Source organism: Dermacentor albipictus, chromosome 10 (genome assembly GCF_038994185.2).
Source record: "Dermacentor albipictus isolate Rhodes 1998 colony chromosome 10, USDA_Dalb.pri_finalv2, whole genome shotgun sequence".
Classification (NCBI taxonomy): domain Eukaryota; kingdom Metazoa; phylum Arthropoda; class Arachnida; order Ixodida; family Ixodidae; genus Dermacentor; species Dermacentor albipictus.
The window spans coordinates 37,266,336-37,289,629 of NC_091830.1; the positions used below are offsets into that span (position 1 = coordinate 37,266,336).

The following is a 23,294-nucleotide window of genomic DNA, read 5'->3' on the forward strand; positions in this document are numbered from 1 at the left end:
ATTTTATTCCGTTCGGAACGGGGCAGCCTGCGGCTATTCAGAAGAAAATTCAGTTTTGTTCGGCATATTAATGCATCTTTAATGCGTACACGTCACTTTGACGCGGTGAGTTTTCGCGGTTTTGTGACGTCGCGTGACGGGCAGGTGAACTGGGTGCAGCCCGAAAACTTTTGACCAATAGCCGGGGGCTAATGGCGAAAAGACATCGAATCAGAAGTAACTGTTTTTCTTTTTTCGGTCAAATCATGCATAATAAGTGTGTGTACATAATATAAGATGGGGAGGTACCGCGGTTTTTGTGACATCGCGTGACAGACAGGTGAAGTGGGGGTAGTCTAAAAAAAGTTTTTGACCAATCACGGAGGGCTGATAGCAGGGATGGAATAGAAAAGTTTGGAATAGTTTTACGTTATAGCGCCCCAGGAGTGCAAATATCTTCACACAGAACCACGAATGTTTTTTTTAACTCAAGCGCGTATTTACTACACTATGTTTGTTCTGTTGGTTGCTTATAGTTTTTATCAATCTTTGTCACGCATCCATATTTTGTCGGTATGTCGACCAGGTAACAACTCTTGTAATTAGTTTAGCTACCGTGCCACTTATTACAACGTAATTAATGCAGCTATAGCAAACCTGTTTCTTCTCCGCAGGCTGTTTACAATAATTCTTTTGTGTTTATATCGCCCGTTAGCTGTTCAGTAAAAATATTTCCATCGCGAGCAGAGCGTGTAAAATGCTTTCGCTTTTCTCACTTAAAGTGTTCGCTGTCAGAGCCCCGGTCAACCCCCTTTCTACTCGCTGTCAGAAAAGTCACTTTCTGTAGACGTCCTTTGTACGCGTCTCGACATGCTCGTGATGCTCAACAAATTTTTCTTCGATTGGATAACATTTGATATGAAGCTGTTTCGTCGTTGCATACGAGCAACATCAAGTTTACGCACGACTCTGAGTGTCGGAAGAAAAAGATTCATAAAAAGATATAAGATGCTCAGGTTTTCTTACAATATGACGGGGCATGTGGGAAACAAAATTCGCAGCAGCTCAATACTTGGTTTATGTATCGAATCATTCATTCTGTCTCTTCTTTCCTTCTTTCTATCTTTCCCTATTTCCGTTACGCATTTGTTCTAGTTTTTGTCGCCTTCCTTCCACCTTCTGCCGTTGTCCACCAGACGGCTCCCGGCTACGAACGCTCGGGCCCAAATCGGAACAGCATTACGGCATTCGATTCGTCGCCGGGGCTCACTTATAATAGTATCGCCGCCTTCCGCACACGCGCGTTCAAGATCAGCTGCCGCGCGCAGACACTACTAAACACACAGACAAAACACGCGACCGAGACGCACACACACACACACACACACACACGAGAACCGTGAGTCTCGAACTGTGCGACACTCGCCACGCACTACACGCCCCGAGACCGCGGTGCATTGTGTCTGGGCACGATTCGAATCTCGTCTCTTTTTGACCGCGCGTTTGTGTTTGTGCGCTTGTTTTCTTTGCGTGTGCTTTTTCTTTCTTTTCTTTTCATTGTTGGCAGGGGGCGCCCGCGTCGTCACGTGCACGACCCCGATTTCGAAGATGACTGGCGAAGACCGAGGCGCCTCCCGTAACGTCTTCGCCGTGGGGGTTTCATGCTGCACGATCAAGCCTTCGGGGGCTGGTACGCGCGTATACTCTGGGTCCGTGGGAGAGGCGAGAAGCCCCTGGCATTGTTGCGTTTAATCGTCCTGCCTCTTCCACTGGGACGCTTCTTCTTTCGGCCATCTTGCAGTGCAGATATCTTTGGTTTCCTTTTTTGTTGTTATTTTTATCTTTGCTCACGTTCTGATTCGACGCCCGTTCGCGCGGGCTACGTACGTTCTTCCTTTGTACGTGCCTTCAACTGTTGCACGCGGTACGCGAATTTCGAAAGGTTGTTTGGAAATCGGAGAGGAGCTGTTCTGTGGAACGATGTATGGCTTGCAAAGGACTCCGTCTGTTCGATGTAATCGCCGTGCACCTGAGGACACCGTTCTTTTGAAAACCTGGTTACACGCACTTAATGTAACTTCAGAGAAGAATGTGAAGTGTAAAGGAGTGAGAACATTACCAATTTTGAACACTCTTTGAATATTCTTTGCTCTTCTATTCGTATTCAATTTGAGAATTTGCTATGCGAAACTGTCGAGTAACCGTTTCGGTTCAATCAAGAAATGACAACACTTACTGTGTCATTTTATACCAAATATCGAATAAACTTGTATCTGTATTATATTATATTGCATTGTATTTTATCGTATTGTATTTTATTGTATTGCATTATAATCTATTGTAGCATATTGTGGACCCGCCATGGTTTTTTAGTGGCTATGTGTTGGGCAGCTAAGCATGAGTTAGCGGGATCGAATGCCGGCCACGACGGCCGCATTTCAATGGGGCGAAATGGGAAAACACCCTTTTACTTAGATTAAGGTGCATGTTAAAGAATCCCTGGTGGTACAATTATTCCGGGGTCACCCACTATGGCGTGTCTCATCATCAAATCGTTGTTTTGGCATGTAAAACCCCATATTTATTTAGGATATTGTATTGAAGTATATTGTACTAGAGCTTTGGAGGAGAAACCGTAGTGGAAGTAGGAACTGTTCCCAGTTGTTCTTTAGCTTGACAGCCGCCGCTGTAGCGCAGAGGAACCAGTTCCGGAGCAAACTTCTGCGCAATGCCTCACCGTCATTTAAGCGAAAATGTATAGTATCTGGACAGCGTAAAAATTTGTAATCTCGGTTTATCAAAGCAATCTGTTTGGTCCATGTCTCACCCTGTTTGTATTATATATAATATTATGCACAGTGCTGGTGTGGTATCCCGCTTATCTCCTTCAACGAATCATGTATGCATGTATCTGCTGACGTGCTGTTCTGTTGCTGCATTAATGACAATGTCACGGTGTGCTGTAGATAACTAAAAGTCGTCGTTTCTCAGTTCAAAGAACCGCAGTTGACCAAACGCCCAATTGTGAACGTCATTACGTGCATGTATAAAATGCTGTAAATTATCTTTTTAAACAGACGAACTGCCACATAAAATCTGTATTTCACTTTATTTAAGAATTACGAAATATATATTATTTGATTCGGTATTCGAAGGGCATTTTTCTCAAAAGTTCGTGTTCGATTCCATTGGGAATTTTGCTGTTTGAGTAGCCCTAATGAAAGTTTTACCATGTCGAAGGACCATGGAAGGCATGGAAGTTCTACCATGGAAGGGCGATCGATGCTCCGAGACTCAGGGGCCATGTGTCGGACCGATTTTTCGGGGGGGGGGGGCGCAGGGGGAGGCTTCACGGAGAATCGGCTGCGTGACGTAGTGCTCGCTCCTATTTTATTTTCTTCCTCCGTGTCTATATTTCTGCTCCAGCTTCTTGGAGTAGATACTAAATTAGCGTCGCGGCTATAGTTTCTACGATTTCGCATTTGCAAAAACGCCAAGCACAGCGAAATATAAAATTGAAATTTAATATGGAGCGGTGTATTTTATATCTTATTTTATTATAAGCGCCGTGGTAGCTAAGATGGTCATGCTTTATGTTCCCCAGCTTAAAAAAAACATGAAATGAGACTGTGGGACTATTTTCACTGGCGCTGTCACGCTTGATATTCGAAAATAAGAGCATATCTTATACAAGGAAGAAAGAGAGTGCGCCATCTTTTAGGATAGTTGTTTTGATGCAGTTATAGTGACTACAGAATGAAGCGGACAAGAAAGAGCGATAGGACGGTCTCTACTTGTTTGTCTCATAGTTTAAACCATCAAGAGGGTGTTTAGAGCCCTTTCGTATAACAGGGATCTATGTATGTACATGCATTCACATATTGAAATTACAGAAAAAAATTGTCCGCGAGTCCAATCAATACAAGATGCGTAAGCCGAGGAAAACAGTCAGGGACACGATTTTGTTTGAATATTAGATTCCGCATGGTTAGAATCTTTTCAATAAGGGACTCCTGTGTGGTTTGGTAGGGGTAGGCTTAGTACTGTTCTGTCTTTGGATTGTATTACGGGCGAGGGGCGGGGGTGCGAGCGCGCACCCCCATCCCCTCACTACCAAAAATTGCACGCCCCCACCGCCCCAGTTTGGGGCAGTGGCGAGCTTCAGTGCGGGCCCGCAGTGCAATGGCGCCGCACCTCCACCCGGGGAGGCCACCTTCGTGATCGCGACCTTCCCGACGCCAAGTAAGTATGTCTTGAGCCGGCACTGCGCCTTCCCTATATGTTAAAGTTCACGCAATACTTTTGATGGTGTGCGGGGCGTCGTCGTCATCGCCTTCTATCACGTGCTCACGCTCCACGAGTACGAAAGGACATGATGCCAGCACACGCGGAGGCAGCGGGCTCAATGCAGCGCTCGAAGCCGCGAAAACTTAGGCCCCACAGAGTTTTTCTACGATAATTACTAGAGGACGCTATGATCGTTCAGCTTCCACGGAAACGACATGCTAGGGGGTTTATTTGTCTACAGTCGTACTTGTGGCTTACAAGTGACTCCTTGGGGGCTTCGCGCGTTTTTGTAAACTTTATTTATATCGCTTTATCTCCCTAGCGTTTCAAACACACGTAGTTCGGAAAGGCTACCTGCCGGGGTCGTGGAGGTGTTGGAGAATGGTGAAACGCAGGTGCGCAGGTGCCGAGGGAAGAACTCGCTAATACCATTTTTGTATATACACATCTCGTGCACATTACTTCAAAATTGTGTATAAAGTGTTCTATCACATCATCATTGTATATAACCATTGTGTACACTGTATATATTGAAAATCATTTTGTACATGTGGCATTTAGTTTATGTGTAACTGTGCCTTTCCGTGGGTATACGTGTTTACATGTTGGTGCGTGAGGACTCGGACACTACTTACGTTGACAACGCGCTGTGTTTCGTTTCTTACATGTTATCGTCCGGGTGGAATTGTGCCGTGATTATGACTCAGTGTTCGTATCGTCTCTTGTCGAAATAAACTTTTTCTAAACGCTAATACCTAGGGCCATCAGTCTTGATTGTATCTGTGGGACCAACTGGCGGAGAGAAGGGTCGGAATGGCCGCAACGAGGACTGCGTATGGAGAACCCTAAGAAACATCTCGACGCTGTTCGGTGCCCATATCGATCAAATTAATCACAAGAAGCACACAAGAATCGACATTGTAATGTCGCGGAAGCCAGCATGTAGGGTCCACTGGAAGGCCAGAGGGACATTGTGTGGGTCAGTTTTAATGGGTTTGGCTCGCCGCTGCGCTTAGCTATCGCAGGTAGAGAGAGTCGGCGTCCCAATGGCAACTGGCCAGACTGGTACGTTAATAAAAAGGAACGCTCTAGTTACTGGAGGGCGAAGCAACCAAGGCGGCTGCTCGAGTCATTGAGTCAAGATAGACAGCAGAGAGCGCGTTGGTCCGTAGTGACTGACAATGAACGTGTGGAACTTTTGAGGCAGTCCAGACAACCATGGTCCAGACGAACGCAAGGCACTCTCGCTGAATGAGCGAATAGGTCTGTTCAGAAGGGGAATGAAGGCAGTTGGCGTATGCAGTAACAAGTGTCAGGCTGCGCTGATGCTGGACGAGGACAACGCCGATATCCTGTTCACTGGCGAACTCGAGTGTTGAATGAGTGCTCGGGTGCTGAGTGCGTGCTAAAACTCTCACTGGCAAACTTCATTGCGTACAGATGGGTCGAAGTGGACCAGTATAGGTGATGAGGTCAGCAAGTTGATCAGCGTAAAGAATGCGGCGGCTTGTTCGCAGCCTGATGAGAGAAAAGGAGTATGCGCTTTATTCAAATTAGAAATATACACAGACACTTATGTACAATGCGCCTGGATCCCTTGCTCAAGGCCAGTTGGGATCCTGCTCTCGTGCTACTGGCAAGTTTCTGCCGTCTACTTAGATCACGAAAGAGCGGCGCTTTTTTTATACGCCCGACAGCCTGTATTAGTACAAAGTGATGCCTTTTGGACTGTGTAACACTCCGGCGGCGCACGAACGCATGATAAACTCATTAATTCGTGGCTTTGTTTGTCGGCCTACGTCTGTGACCTCGATGACGTCATTGTGCTTTCGCCAACGTTTGACAGTCACTTTCCCAGACTATCGATCATTTTATGTCTTTCACTTGCAACTCTCCCGGCAAAACGGCAAAAAACAAATTATGGCAGAAACCACCTCGCGATGAATGTCGATGTTAAAGGGGTGGAGACATCAAAATTTTCGTTCATGCGTTTGTTGATTCAAACGTTGCGTCATGGTCCAGGGAGCACGATACACACAGCGGGATTCATATATATCCGATAAATAATTTAATAATAGCGTTATTATACCGAGCGATTTCGGTTTCGGTTTCTGGGCTCCCGGGGATGCTATGACGTCACAGAGGAGGAAACGCAACATGGCTTGGTCACGTGGGCCGCAAAAAATAGTGACGTAAAACTATGCTGCGTCGTCTGCTCGCGCATACGCGTGCTCTGCCAGCAGAGGTCAACAACTGGCGATTCGAAGTGCATGTAGCGATTATTATAATTATTGCGAAGAGCGACAACAACGGTAAGAAAATATTGCGGCTTGTGAGAGTCGGTGATTCATTGCGAAGCGCCGTAAGCTTTAGCTTTGAAGTGAACCGGAAAAGGCCTAGCGACAATAGGCTGTTTCACATGCTGCGACTGCAACGACGAAAATCGGTGCTGTCGCACGCGTCGCAATGCGATTTTTAGAGGGCTCATTTCACATGATTGCGATTTCAACAGTGCGACTGGTGCGACGCCCAGGGTTGCTTAGTGCCAGGTTTCGTGGCACACGCTGCATAATTCTTTTATTGTAGTGAATAAAACGTTTACACTATAATATTATTGACTTCTTTTGATTATAAGCAAATAATATGTACGTTTACTTATTTAAAAACGTTAGTTAAGATTTGTCTTGGGGTGCGCGACGGCGGTTACTGTAGTTCAGTGCGACATCGCGCACGTAAACAGCTGTTCGCAGGTGGTTCAGCGATGTGTGTTGTCTTATCTACCTTCTATGACCGTTTCGTTCTGCCTGTGCTACAACAATCTGCAAGATGACCTATCGACAAGTTCATATAGCTACCCTCACCGTATATGCAGTATTCGGAATTCGGCTGCCACGAAGTTGTCGTGTCAGCCCAACAAGATCCTCGAGCTACCCGTGCTCAGCGCCAGCTTCTGAAGAAATGATGCGTGTATATTGCCCGTGATTGCGCATATGTGGTGCCTGCTACTAGCCATATTCTTACGCCAAACGCAACAAGAAGCACCAACCCGAACGCCCGCGTGTGCCCCTGAACGAAGCCTCAAACGATCTGTGTGATTACGACGTGGAATGAAAATTGTGTTGTGAAATTCAACCTTAGCGCTAGCCTGGTTCGTCCATCGCCGTGCTTGCGCTGCGAATATATATATGGGAGCCCCCTCTCAATATTTCTAAAGGCGCAAAAGCCGACGCATCAAATGTTTCGAGCAGTTACCGTCACTTTTGTAGAAACCTGTACGTTGTAACATAGCATTCTAAAAGACACGCTTCTCGTCCACTTTGTTGTCCCGTGTCTCGCGCTGGTAGTATACTCGGAACTTCTAACAAGAAGACCATGTCAGTACGCGCTATTCATAATGCAGGATCGTAGGCCCACGGCAGGCGCACTTGCCGTAGAATTTTTCAGCTTTCTGCTCAGCCTCGCACGCCTCTCACGGTTAGCCTGTTTTGTGGAAATAAATATTATTATTATATTATTATTGTTATTAGATATTATAGTTTCTTCACTGTAATTTATAGCAATCATCCAGATTTCTTAAGCTAGTCATGCATTTAACCTGTATTAGATCAACACTGTTACGACATGCTTATGGGAGTCATTTCAAACTAGATTGCTCAGCCAGAGAAAGTACAAATGCAAGCTTCAATGTTTATTCCAATTTGGTATTCCTAAACATTATATTGACAGAATTTTATGCCTGCTTGCATTTCCTGCAATTCAATGTTCAGAGCTGGAAAAACTGATTCCTTTTCTTGCTGTTGAATGGCTGCTTCAATGTTGATAGCAAGCTATAATTATTCATTTCGAAAGTGTTAAGCAATGACTATATGTCTAAGCTTATCAATGCGTTTTTGTTCCACGAAGACAATTAAGTTTTCTCTCTCCCTCTCATTGACAGCCATGGAATGAAACCGTTCACTTTCATAAGTATCAGGATGCAAACATTCTGAAATTTGTCCTGAACATTTGTCTGCGTCCTATAGTGTGCATGTTTGTATTAAGTTCTGGTGTTACAATCGCAGTGATCTACACATATTGTTATACTGCAACAAACAAATTTATTTCACTTTGTTTTCAAATCTACAATGTGGCCATGCAGTAACGACTGCATCAATAAGCAAAAAAGAAAACTGCAGATTCAGTGTACGTGTTGGAATCTATGCGAAGTGAAGTTTTTGTCAAGTGGTCAATTAAATGCTGTTAAAGTAACTGCGATATATACAATTTGTCTTATTTTCAACAATCCAACTTGTCATCTTTTGCAAGGTTTGCTTATGTACCGCATAGGTCACAACCTTAATGTCATGTAATCTTTATGCATTACACTGTTCACAAACCATACCGAAACGCAAACGGCAGTTAATGTAGATGCACGCTGCGAGACATCAACACAGTGACGTTTGTTGAGCAAGGAATGGTGCGAGGTGTATGCAGATGAATGAATGACGTGCTTATGTACTTATTTATTTATACACCTCTCAGGCTGCAAGGTTGGAGTATTATGCAAGGGGGAATAAAAAAGTTGTTACAAAAGGAAGAAGGGCACAACATTAAGAAAAAAACCAGCAAAAAAAGCAGTACCACTACATTGCACCAACTAGCCCAACGTGTTTTACTGGCTCAACATTATACAATACTTAACAAACAATAACAGAAAAAGTTACTGCCCATGCACCCTGTACAGACGGTAAACCAGCGAAGCCGAAATGTGCGGCCCCGGTGTTTATCACTGGGTTAATTCCAATGGCTTATTCAAGTCTTTCTATATTATTGGTTATGTCTGTGTTTCTTAATGAGGTTATGCACATGTTTGGCTTGGGTTTATCACGTTGTTTATTTGTAATGCCACACATCGCACTTTGCAAGATCACCATCTTCGAAAGTGCAATGAGCAGCGGTTCGTTGTGTTAATCCAGGTGGTCCATCGAAGGCTTTCTTAATTATGTTACGCATTTGTGTTTTGTAATGCGTTAATCATAATGTTTATGACTCAGTTATGCACTGTACTTACCAAGTGACACACCGGGGCTGCACATTTCATTTAATTAAATACAGGGACACATTTTTGAACCTATAGGGAAGTCTGAGAGAGACTTCTGCACGCGCGCTCTGCTGCTAGAGAGAAACCACGTCACTATCGGTGTAGCCAATGGCCCGCCACACCTTTGCTGCAAGATAATTATGACATCATGATCTTGTCTTAACCCAGTCTCACTCTGTGTCCCTTCCTTGCAATAATGCGTAGATAAATGTTTATGTGTTAAATGCATAAGCATTTCTATGTCTACCCAACAAGAAATGTCTCCATCCCTCATGTAAGACGAACAATGGCTCACAACCCCCGAAACAATGGCTCATACCCCTACGCTAGGGTTCTTGTGATCGGACCATCTAGGCATATACAGCTTCACTCTAAAAAGAATGAACACCTTTCTGCTAGATACCAAGATAATCTCGTGAGGTGTACTAACAAATGAAAGTTTATTGACCATGCCGAGTAAATGCTGGTCGACAAGCAATAAATCGAATTTACACAAAAAGCAGAAGCAAGATCTGATGCGTGTCCATACAAATCCCAACAGCAAACGCATCCATCTCTGAAAGTGTAACAGCGGCCTTGCTGACACAAGATTCTCCCAGTGTATTTGCATCTACAGCATCCATAATTTCTCTAGGCAGCCGATCTCCACAGAATGCTAGCTTCTTCCTCTACAATGCACTCTCCACATCTGAGCGTGCATTGTAGAGGAAGAAGCTAGCATTCTGTGCAGATCGGCTGCCTAGAGAAGTTACGGAAGCTGTAGATCTAAAAATTCTGGGTTAATCTTGTCATCACGGCCTCCGTTAGAAATGGATGCATTTCCCGTCAGGAAATGCACATGAATTTTTGCTTCTCCTTTTTGTGTATGTTCAGTCTATTGCTTGTCAGCGAGCATTTACTCGGTGTGTACATTAAACTTTTGATTGTTAGATCATCACGGTTTTCTTGTTTGTCCTATGTGTTCTTTGGTGCCATTTGCAGCCAGGCTATTCGTTCTTTTTTTTTTAGACTGCAGCAAGTCACTTTAATGGCCCTCATGATACCTTATAAAATCTTTTATTTCGCCAATGTAGCAAGAATGTACAGTGTGAAGCAGTAAGAACAGGGTATGCTAACTTCTAATTAAAAGGTTTATTGTGAAAATGCAGTGATCTATAAAGGTTACCACAAAGTAGTACAGCAATAAAACCTGATAAGGACTATTGCTTGATGAAACCAAACATAAAAGCAGGAAAGGGGGAAAATACATATAGATATACAAGTCCAGGGAAAAAAAACAGTGATCACTAAGTGTGCAAGTGGCTACCTTCCAGGAAACTCATTTTTTTCCCAATGGCATGGAACTGGAAGAATGTGCTTGCATTGCATAAGCAAGCTGTCAGTCTGTCTACTGGAATAACAACAGTGTTTCTTGAAAGGTGCTGGCATGCAGGATTGGCAATTGTAATTATTTTTTCCTGCACTTGGAATTTTTCTCTATTTTCTTTCTGTAGCATTTTTATTTATGTTTGGCTGCATCAAGCACCAATTTTTATCTATCCTTCAAAGATGTCTTTCTTTTTCTGGGAAAAACTCGGGAAAGGCAGGAGATGGAAATTCAAGACGATGAGCAACATGAGAAAAAGGTGAAAGTAGGAGCCAACGTTTCCACACGTGGACCTTGAAGAAGACAAGTCCACTTGTCGAAACGTTGGCTCCTGCTTTCACCTTGTTCTCGTTTTGCTCATCACCCTTTTACAACTCGCCACATTTTTACAAATGAACCTCAGTTGAAAGTTAGTCCTCATCCATATCTAGTGTCATCCTGTTGATACTGCTTCATGCTATGCACTCTTGCAACATTTGTGTGTGTCTGTGTGTGTGCACACGCGTGGATTTGGATGCGAGATCGGGCCCTTGGGCAGAGGTATCATTCATCTCCTGTGCAGCCTTATGAATTCATTAACTATACTGCAACAGAAATGCGATGGACAGGAACGAAGTGAACACACAGAGCGCTTCGTTCTTGTGTGTTGTCTACCTGTTGCACTTTAGTTAATAATGAATACACACAAACTCATCTAGTTTTCAGTTATTACGTCAGGCTTATAAGCCCGCTTGTATCCTGGAATATCTCAATGGCTATGTATCCTGTAATTCAATTTCTGGCCATGTGCTGGCAAGTCGCATGTTAATCTCCTGATTTTCCTGTCAATCTTGTGTGATGTGCAGGCCCAGACAGTTTCTGGTGAATCCATGCAGGGTGTTGTGCAGGGTGTAATCTGCATTACAAGTGCTGCTTTGATTGCTTTCCGTTCAGCTTTTCTAGGTGTAGGTTGACCTGGAATGGTACTCACTTATATGGGGTTTAGTTTTATGTAGTGTCATACTACTGTTACACTGCTATTGCCAGATCAGTGTACTATATGTGCCTTATGTTTGCTTGTATCTTCATGACTAGCAACCTCCTCTGTGTGTTTGGCAGTTGCATATAGTCTCCTGGCCTAATTGTTTGCCCCCATGTTCCATGGTATGGGCCTGTTGTGTTTCAAGTTCAGGTACTCCCGAGGTTGTGTTTCTGAAGGGAGGGGTAGTCGTCTTTGCATCTCATATGCTAGCTGGCATAGTATCTTGGGATGAGGTTCTGAGCTCTTGAGACAAAGAATTTGTGCTGCAGGCTGCAACTCTACTCTGTCTAGGTGCTTGTTTGTTAGCTCTTTCTCATAGAGGTCTTCAAGCATGGTACAGTTGGAAAGACCTGTTATTACTACCCGATGCCTGTATTCGATGAGTTGTCTTTTTTATGTGCTGCTGGTAATTCATACCGTACTATACCTTGGACACAAGCACAGCATCTGCGATTTTCTATAGTATCCGCTCGCCCACTGCCGTTATTTCGAGATTATCCTTTTCACCAGGTGTGGAAGTCGTGTCCAGGCATTGCATAATTGTTTCACCCACATGCTGGCTCTGCCGTCATGGGCTTACACTAGCTGAGGATTTGTGGATGTTGACTTGCGGGCATATTTGTCCAGCTATGTGACTGACTGACTGACTGACTTTCTGACTTATCAGAAAGCGAGAGGCCAGACTAGCCAAGAAAGTCTGCAGTGTTGTCGAGGGCTTGTTGCATCATTCTTGATTTCTGTATAAGATAGCTTTCCCACAGACTGTAATACACCATAGGCTGTAGTGTTTCTTGTAGTATGCCCGTGTTGTTGGTGTGTGTGGGCTAAACGTACCTCCAACTCTCACCTGGAATTTTCTGTCTTTGAGAAAGTTAGTTTAAGTGCTCTACCAGAAATGTTTTTGCTCATCGTTCCTCTTATTAGAGCAGCATGAGGTACTGCTGTTAACCCTTTAATGACGAGACATATAAATACCGAGAAAACATGTTTATTGTTCTATCTAAATATGCAAACCACATCAAGAGTAAACATAATCAACAAAAAGAAAAAATATTTTGCAGAAGCTTTTCAGCAATAGAGGGAAAACTCCAGGCAAGAAACTGGAAGTGGGCTTCACCCCAATGAAGCCACCTAGCTTTATTTTCAATTTGTATAGACAGCTCTTATCATATGTGAACCATAGGTGCCCATTTCATTTGCTTTACATCAGATGTGCGACACCACTGCAGCTGCATACGTTGCATTGGCCTGTCTCCTCCGAACTTGTTGTTGTTGTTGTTGTTGTCCTGAGTGGCAGTGGCACATACCCACAGTGGGGGATTGGCCAAGAATCGGGCGGTTTAATTAGGTGCCTACAATAATAATAATAACAAGGGAGTTAACAATTTGGGCGTGTGAGTTTAAAAGGAAGCGTTTTGTGTTTGGAGAAAAAAGGAAATAATCAGATGAAAACCGGGTATAAGATAATAATAATAATAACAATAATAATTAATAAAAGATAAGAAATAAAAGAAAGCTATGGTTGGGAGGGAGAAAGATCAATCTAACATGGAAATCGATTAGTTTCGATGAGGTAATTTTGGATCGCCAAGCAAACGTTTCTGTGGCTGAACCCAACAATGGAGGCTCCAAAAGATAGGATCACAGGCACTGATAAAGTCAGACCAATAGAGCGAAGCGGGATTTCGAGTAGTCGTTTTCTTATAATAGAAAAACGTCTACAAGACAACAAAAAATGATCGATTGTCTCCGCTTCGCCACAGAATGAGCATAATGGTGAGGGGACCAGACCAGACCTGTGGAGGTAGAAGTTCAATGCAGGTATACGGCAGCGCAGCTTCGTGATGGACACTTCCATTTTCCGTGTTCGGCAAAAATTTCTGTTCCAAGGGTGCAGGAGATGTCCGTAATCCACAGAGTTTGTAATTGCGGAGCCTGATATTGACTGTATAATGGTACTCCTGCGAAATCTAGCTGCAGTTACATAAGCAGTCAAAGGGCAGCAAGGAAGAATCGGGCCACTTATCGATGCCTTGGCTAGAGAGTCTGCAATTTCATTAATGATTAGTCCTTTATGGCCGGGCACCCAAATCAAACGCACGCTTCTCAAGTAATCAGGTACCAATGATTGAAATGTCCGCATCACGCGAGAATCACTAGAAGCAGTAAGGGATGAGCACAATGATAAAGAATCAGTGACTATCACGGCTGACGTAATTGATGGTCCTAATTTGCGTAATGCCAGCACCACGGCCATGAATTCGGCTAAAAAAATCGGTATGAAATCTGGCAGCCGAAGAGAAAATGTCCAATCGAGAATCGGGGAAAATATTCCTACACCTGACTTTTCTTCACAGTTTGAAGCATCTGTAGCAATTACAACGTTTGTTTGAAGGTTTTTCAGGTGATCTTGTAATATACCGTCTAGAATACGGTGTGGAAGTAATTTTGCATTATTAGGAAAGATGTCATCAAATTGAATATCCGTGGCAACAGCTCTGTCGGTAATAGGAAGAACATCGCATATGCGCACGCCCAAAGAGTCAAGTAATTTTTGCACGAATATAATTTGCGGGTTATGTAGTCGCGGCCAGATGACACCGAAAAACAACGCGGGTTGTGAAATAAAGATTACTTGGGAATGACACAGTGGTGATTCGTAAATCCTTAAGAACGTCTGCACCGTCAAAAGCCGGAACCTGCACGAAAGTGGCGGAACACGGGATTCAAGATAAAGAATAGAATTTGCAACAAATTTAGGAAGACCTAAGCACAAACGTAATGCTTCTCTTTCTAAGAGGATTAGAGGATGGGACATGTAGGCTGGAGCTCCAGAGAAGAGCACGCAACCAAATTCTAATACAGGGCGAACGTACATACGATATATCATTAGGAGTGTATCTCTTCTCAATCCTATTCGACGACTGCTCAGCCTACGCAATATGCCAATTGCACGGGTACCTTTCCCAGTCAAATGATCTATGTGTGAGCGCCAGTTGAGAGAGGCGTTATAAATAATTCCGAGGTATTTAACAGATTCCACCTGTGGTATGTCTTGAAGGTGGTAAGACAATGAAATGTGCACTATGTCACGTATCGGAAATACGAGAACAGCACATTTGCTGGCATTGAGGGTGAAGTGACTAGCATCTAACCACCTCTCCAGATCATAAAGGTAAGTTTGCAGTCGTTGGTATAGCGTGTGGATGTCGTTTGCAGATGCAAAAAACGCAATATCGTCTGCATAAACATAAGTAGTTATTTCTTGATGACAAGGTAGTGTGCTCATGAGAATATTAAAAAGTACCGGGGAAAGAACTGAGCCTTGCGGTACGCCTCTCGTTTGTTTGTGTCTAGAAGAAGAAACGCCGCTTTCGTAGCAATAGAATTCTCTTTCACCTAAGAATGACCGAATCCACGCTACTATATACCCAGGAACACCACAGGAAGTTAACCGATTGATCAATATAGTGTGCTCCACAGTGTCGTATGCTTTAGCGATATCGAGCGTCACTAAGGCAGCGTATTGCTTATGACGTCGAGCGAGTTGTATTCGGCTTTCTAAGTCGACGTGGGCATGCCAGATGGAGCAGCCGGCCCTGAAACCAATCTGACAGGGACTAAGAATGGAATTATCATTAATAAATTTCATGATGCGACGGTGAAGAAGCCTCTCAATAAATTTTACTACGTTTGATGTAAGCGCAATGGGCCTAATGTTGTCCAATACATACCTTCCTTCTTGTTTCTTAAGCATCAATATTACCTTGGCAAGCTTCCAGTGCAACGGAATCCATGCATATTTAAGTGAATAATTCACCAAGTCTAAAAGAACGTTAGGCGATTCATGTAACAATATTTTTAACATTGCATTTGTGACGCCATCAGGGCCAGGGGTTGAATTCGGTAAACATATTGCAGTCTCATTTAGTTCAGCTAAGGAAATTGGAGTAAAGTCATCCCAAGGACCTAATGTAGAATGAATAGCCGGAAGCCTGGCCGTAAATCGATTTTCTAAGCCTTCGGCAATCCCTTCTAGGGAGGCGCTCAGTTCCTGCGGGGTCAAAACAATTTGCTTGCACAAGACAGTGAGTCGCGTGCCAAACTTCTTCCTCGTCCAGTGTTCCTGCTCTAAACCAACAAATGACGCTTGCTGCCTGTCATTCAGTGTTGGCCGAAGACATTTAGCTAGAAACTTCGAACTCGATACTTAAACTCGACAAGAAAAAAAAAATCTTTTTTGGTGTGTTGCCTGTAGGCAACACTCGTCAATAAAGGGTTAAAAGCCTCTTCACTCTGTTCATTCTTTCATAAGCGGTATTACACAATGTCCTGCAATAAAGTTTCTGCTGCTTATGTCCCACTCATATCTGCCAGAAGGGACAACTCTCGAAAAAGGTTTTCTTTGTGCTATGTGTGCAACGTAGTATGAGCATTCATGCCTTTTACACATCTGTAGAACCAGCTTCCTGACAGAGTACTTGCTACACCTGCTCATGCTTATTTGTGCAGTGCTGTTGAACAATACATATCGATGCAATGAATATTTACACACTCGAATTATCACGAAAGGTGGTTGTTTTACAATTCTGCCCTTTGCTTTCTATTGGTGTTAGATTTTGCATAAGCATGCCCCCCTATGCAATAGTATTTTGAAGTGTAAGGGTTCAATAAAAGGTGATGAACTAAATCTAAGTGGAAAAGCTTTTTTTCTCACCTACGACTCCCATCGAAATGCGACTTCCGTGGCTGGCAAATCAACCCCTCGCCTTGTGTTAGCAGCAGAATGCTATAGCCACAGTGGCAGGTGAACAAATTGAAGAACAATATTTCTGTCTATAATTTTTTTTCTTGCCTGTATGTAAGTAAAGTTTGGAATAAATTTGTCATGGCAAAAAAGCCCAGTTTATGGTCTTTTATTGAATAAACCACATATTGTGTATTGTTGAAATGCAGAAATTTGTTCTAGAATCCTCAGGTGATATATGTTCTTGCAAGTAGCATGGTATTTCATTACTTATAAAGATAGTAATCGCAGCGGATATCGTTATATGGGTTTACACACTAATATATGTGACCACAAACGTATTAGAAACTTACTAGAAACATGCAAGGCATGAATGTTTCTGCACACTTGATCAGCTGTGAACGTGCAAGAACTGCTTGTACTGGCTGACTTCACTGCACAGTGTTGATTTACTTTTCTTCGGCGTGTCGTTTTATACTGTTTTATCCCCACAAGAACAGGCCGTTTGCCTGCTTTTCGCATTGTTGCACGAGTTCTACATAATTGTGCAGGAGCGTACGTTGTCACTGTATTTAATTAATCTACTAGCTGTACAGTTAATTACCTTGCAGAGCAAGTGTTCATACAGATGCAGTAAGGATACAAAGTCCGCAACATAGTCAATGTTTATTGGTTTCTGTGCAAGAAAAAAAAATTCTCCAGAGAAGAGGTGCAACTAAACGTGCATGTAATATTTTATTCAAGCCACGGATTTAATGCTATCGCAGCAAACTCATTACGATAGCCTACACTTTTGCTCTGTCAAATTTAATAAGAGGCAAGATAAGCTTTCAAGATGCATCGGGAAATTCGTGCTTGAAAACCGACAAGAAAATGCAACTGAACGGTACCGCGTTCAGCGCAACGTTGAAACTTCGGGTACTTTGCTGTCTTGTCATTTGCCCTTGCCGAGGTTGAAATAATTCAAGCTGCTCCGTAAGCGCGATTTTTGCATGCTACCCAACAAAAGAAAATTGTGACGACCTCGTCGTCTGCTGGGGATCGAACACCTCCTAGCACTGACAACTCGCAAAGGCGTACGAAGCAAACGTGAAAATGCACTTCATTTGCTGTGTAGCGTGTCAACGAACGCATAGCAATCGGAGAATGCAATGTGCGGTACAAGTTTTTTATTCTCCCTTCGCGTACGTACAGAATTCGACGATCCACGTCTCCGCGCATTGCACTTGTCGTGCGAGGCGCCTTTTTTCCAAAACAAACCGGCGAAATAGCTCTGTTGACAGCTCTCCGCGCAAGTTCGACGGAAAATCGCAGCGATCGGTGCGACGGTGCGACTGTGCGACCAACCGGTTGGTCGCAGCCGAAAATCGGGGGGTCGGCACTGCGACTGCGATTTTCATCGCAAACGACGGAAATCGCACTTCCGGTGCGACGATAATCGCATCATGTGAAACAGGCAAATATCGGCGGCGCCGAACTATCAGAGGCGGTGAAGCTGCCGTCGGTGCCAGAGTGACCACTCCTCGGTCGCTGATTGGCCGCTTCGCCGTGCGGCTGCCGCACAAATGGATCCCGGGCCCGTCCTCTCTACGGAAAGGAAATCTCGCCATTCGCGAGCAAAACCACCGGCGCACGGGGGCCCGCGAACGGCAAACGGCGTGCGGCGAGGTTCCGTGCCGGTAACGTGGACGGGCCCTCACATTGAGAAAGGCCAAGCGAACGAGAGACCGCTCCGAGCTGCCGAACTATGCGACTATGCGAGGAGAGAAGCGGACAGCACGAACGCCGCATATCCTGGTTATCCTGGTACCTTTCGGAGTCGGCCGGCTAGTGTTCTGAAACGTGTCCGCACGGCGACTCGCCGCACGCAGTTTGCCGTTCGCGGGCCGCCGTGCGGCGTTCGTGTTGTCGACTTCTCTCCTCTTGTGTCCGTGTCTGCACGCCTTACCCCTTCTTTGCATTAAGAAAGGATTTATATATGCCTCTAGCTCGGTCATAGAGGAGGCTATGCTCGGTCGCTCGGCTCAGCAGGCTCCGTAATCGACATTTCATCACTACTCATCATACGTCACGTTTTTGTGCTAGTGTGCTATGACGTCAATATTTTCGTTCCTCCTCTGTGACGTAGTAACTGCCGCGCTAGCGATGGGTCTCGACTACGAGAAGGAGTTTTTAATGACTTTTTGGAGCTGAATTAAAATTATTTTGATATGTTTGCAGCGTCCAATACCTCGTTCTGGGTGTCCTTGCATACGGAAGCAGCCTACAACATGCTTTTTATAGCTTCAAAATTTGGTGTCCCAACCCCTTTAATGCGATTAGCATTGAAGCAATGTAGCGACACACCGTATTGGCCACGACCGAAATGCGTCATATGTGAAGCATGTATGTAGTCAGGCTCCTCCTTCGTGCATCCGTCTGGACACGCTACGCCACGTAGCGACGCCGCAGCGAAGTCCTCACATGGCGCGTGTCTGAATAAAGTCAAACCTCGTTGCAACAAAACGTGACATAACTAAATATTGGCTTTAACTAAATGAAATTACCCTTGAGATCCCCATGGATACCCATGTATTTACAACTTCATTTTAACGAAGTTCAGTTGTTCTGTCAGTGGATATAACGAACTATAGTCGGGTACAACTGTGGAAAAAAGGTGGAGGCCCCGCCTAGAGCATTGAGTTGTGACAGCCGATTGCCTCCGCGTCTAAAATACTCGCGCTCAAGAAACCCTGCTTCTAAAACGCGTAATTCTCGGTATCAATAAAAACTTGTGTGTTTTGATGACTGGTTGGGTATAGCTCTCGTGATTGGAATGCTACAGCACATGCCGGATCGCGAGAGAAAAATAACGCCGTGTCTTCTACAACGCTGCGCGTCATCTGCTTTTTAGCTTCATTGCAAGGGACAAAAGTAGAAAGAGCAGCTCTGCATAGCTTTTGCGCATAGCTTTTGCGCATGACGTTTGTGCATGGCTTCTACATGTACACGGAACATCTACTACTCGTTTTCCGAACTTAAAATGAATCAGCTGCCTTATTACTAAAATAGAACAATGCATTTATCGAAACCATTACAAATCTGGGGCGAGAAGACGATCTAGGCAGGAAAGGTGCAAACATGTTTAATTCATCGTTTTAAATAGATACTCTTGGTTTTAAATAGTATAAGACTTATATAGATGTATATTTTATTTTGTGTTTTCACAAACTTATTTTCAAGAATGTGATAGTTTATTTTTCGTTCCCTTTCACGTTTTCTTTTCTTTTGCGAGCCTGCAATCTCGCCATCGCACAGCGTCAGCGATGCTCGCTGCAATCTTTTATCGCCGGACCACGGCTCACAATAAACGCATGCGGCACCAATGGTGCATCGTAAGCTCGCAACAATATTCCCGGCATGATAGACCACCAGGAGCAGTTTGGGAATCCACTCCGACGAGGGGCAGACGCACACAAGTGATACGACTCGGCCCAGTTCGAAGTGCGGGCGGCCATCTTCTCCATAGGAGGAGTCACCGGCCATCCGGCTCGTGACGTCAGTCTAGAGTTCGCGCCCATTGGTGGAGGCTCGTGTGCATCCGTCTTGGAGGAGTAAACACCCTTGTTTTCTGAAATTCTACCCGACTAAAGATTTGGCTTTGAAACCAAAATAATCCCGACCCTTGCACGCCGGGTATATTGCTTTCCGCGGAGTTCGGCCTTCGTTCGGGGCAGAAGTTCACACAGTTGAGCCATGTGAGAACGGCAGATCAGCTTGGATTAGAGGTGCAGTCGGCGAACCGTGTTGGCGTCACGTGCTGCTCGACCACGGCGAATTTAGCTCGCGTTGCGCAAGTTGTTTTCTTCGAGCGTGTCGGCGTTTCATCGGCTTAACGACGCTATAGACGAGCCAAGAAGAAAGCGGAAACTGAAGACCATCACACTGGAACAGAAGGCCGCTATGGTAAAATCCAACGTCGTATGGACAGACATGAGGAGCAATGGTGGAATAAGTTCTGCGAATCACTTGACCCTCGTAAGCCATTGTCCATCATATGGAGGACGGTGCGGGGTCTTGGTTCATCTCAACAACAGCGACGTCCATTCTGCGCCCTAGTCCTCCATCAAGGCCATTCGCAGGTTGATATAGCTGAAGATTTCTGTGTGAAGATTGCGGGTACTGGGGGTCACCATCAATGGCGAAATTCTGGGCGAGGTTCCTGCGACACGCTTCCAAGGATTAGATGGGTCCTCCTCACTTGAGGAAGTGGACGCTGTTCTGGCCACATGTAGGCGCTCATCGTTGCCAGGGCCAGAAGGCATCACGTACGCTGATTTATGTCACGTAGGTAAACATGGCCGAGCTCGACTTCTGGAATGTTACGACCAGTCATGGAATGATGGCGTTGTTTCTGAACGGCGGAAGTCCAGCCGCTTGATACCACTCCTGAAGCCTGGAAAGTCGCCACTTGACCTAGCATCGTACCAACCCATTGCGCTGTCCAGCTGCGTTGGGAAGGTAATGGAAGGAATGGGGTTTCACAAGCCTAGAGTGGTATCTTGAGCACAACATAATGTACTCTGAGGCCATGGCAGGGTTTAAAAGAGGCCGCTCCTCTGTTGACGTCATCGACCTCGTGACGTCTGTACAAGAAAAACACCTCAAACGTATATCGGTTGCGCTTTGCCTCGATGTGAAAGTCACCTATAATAATATAACCACGAAGCCATGCTTGATACCCGAGAAAATAATGGAATTGGTGGACGAATGTTTCGGTGGATTTGGAGTTATCTATTCAAAAGATGCTTCTTTGTGCGAAGTGGGGATGGCCGAACCGCTGACCATCACACTTGCCGTGGCGTCCCGCAGGACGGGATTTTCAGCCACACTTTGTTCAACATAGTAATCATTGGTCTCGCCGAGGTTCTACCACGTACAGTCAACATTTCCATATGTGCTGACGACATATGCATCTGGGCCTTGGCAGTTACACGTCTCCAGGTACGTGCGCGGCTCCAACAAGCAGTGACCCTGACATCGTCGCACCTGCGTGCTCAAGACGTCAGCATTTCGACTGAGAATTGTGCCTTGGTCGCTTTTACCCACAATTTCATGACCTGGTACCCCATTTCTATTGACCATCAAACAATTTCATACGCGAAATGTCACCGATTCCTAGGCGTTATTATTGACAGAGACCTTTCATGGAGCCACCACATATCATATACTTGAAGAAGAGGCTTACCGCTATCGCCCATGTACGAAGGTTTCTTGCAGTAAAACGTGGGGCACATCAGTGGCATCTGTGCTTCAACGATACAGGACGCCCTTCCTAGGATGGTCGCGATATATCACCCCCGTGCTTACCAATGCTAACAAAACTAACATCCGCGTCCTACAGAGCATTCAAGGTCAAGCCCTTCGTACATGTCTGGGGGTGCCTCGATGTGCTCAACCGTAGCAACAATTGTCATCGCGCGAGACCACCCGGTAACGACTTGTATAGCTGTCGACACACTGCGGGCGCATGTTCGCCATATATCCAGAGTTCCTGATCACTATCTAGCTCGCTTGCCTTAGAAAAGACCCAAGGCAGTTTTTTTTTTCAGATCAGTAGCGGCTAAACAGCACTCTTTGTCCTTGAGACACTCGCCCGCAATAAGAACACCAACCCCTCTGTGATGCCCGAAAAAGCCTTCTGTGCACCTTGCTGTTCCAGGAATTGCGAAGAAGGCTAGCCTGACCACCACGGCTCACAAGCATCGGAATTTTTGCCTTGTTCCTACGCTAACCGAATCCATGTTTACACGGACGGTTCGGTCTCGGAAAATTCGACCGGCGCCATGGCTGTACCATCTCAATCAGTCGTCATTATGTTTAAGACTTCACATGTAACGACATCTGCAGGCTCGGAACTGGCCGCTCTTCGTGCTGCTGTGGAATACGTTGAAAAAGAACCGCCTCGCAAATGGACAATACTTTTTGACTCGAAAGCAGCCCTATAAAGCGCGCGAGGCTTACTACGCGGAGATTACGACCGACTTGTGTCCCAAATCAACGAAATTTACCATTGCGTTTCTGAATGAGGACATGGTATACTCATTTAGCGACTGCCGAGACATTGTGGCATCGTTGGTAACCACCTTGCCGATGACGCTGCCCGCCTGTACCGACGCTGCTTATACCTTTATCGAGAGTAAACACTTCAAGAGTGCTACGCAATTTCATGCTTACCATTGCGCTGACTTACTCGCATACTCCGTAAAACTATAACCATCGGTTATACACCCTCGACCCATTACTGAAATCAAAACTACCGACAAATCTTTCACGACGGGACGCAACACTGGTGTGTCGGCTGTGGGTAGGAGTAGCCTTCACTAACTCCTGCAACTATCGTATTGGAATGGCCGACTCACCTATGTGCGCCAAGTGCAAGTGTGAAGAGACCATCGGTTATCATCTGTGCAACTGTTCTCGCTTCGATAAACAGCGCCAAGCCCTTCAGTGTGCCTTGAATAGACTGAACGACCGGCCATTTACAGAAGCAAAAGTGTTGGGAGCTTGGCCACTGTTGTGACGGGTGGTCCTTCAGAGCGAGGGATGCACTTGAGTGCCTGGCTTTAGACATGCTGCACCTTAAGGCATGTTAAAGTGCGATCAAGACTCGTGTCTTTTCTCTCACTTTCTTTCACTCCCCCTCCCCACACGCGGAGTAGCAAATTAGACAAAGTCTGGTTAACCTTCCTGCCTTTTCTTCGCCCTTTCTCTCCCTCTATCGTAAAGGCAGTCGGGTCAGGTGCTGAGAAGTCATGTGTTCCGCACGCCAAAG

At 45.0% G+C, this 23,294-nt stretch overlaps 1 non-coding gene across 1 annotated transcript; it reads right to left on the bottom strand.

Annotated features, from left to right (window-relative positions):
- Positions 1-4,057: 4,057 nt before the first annotated feature.
- LOC135911903 (U1 spliceosomal RNA) lies at positions 4,058-4,229 on the bottom strand. The gene has a single exon (XR_010567491.1). It is a non-coding gene; the product is annotated as a U1 spliceosomal RNA (small nuclear RNA).
- Between the last annotated feature and the right edge of the window lie 19,065 nt (positions 4,230-23,294).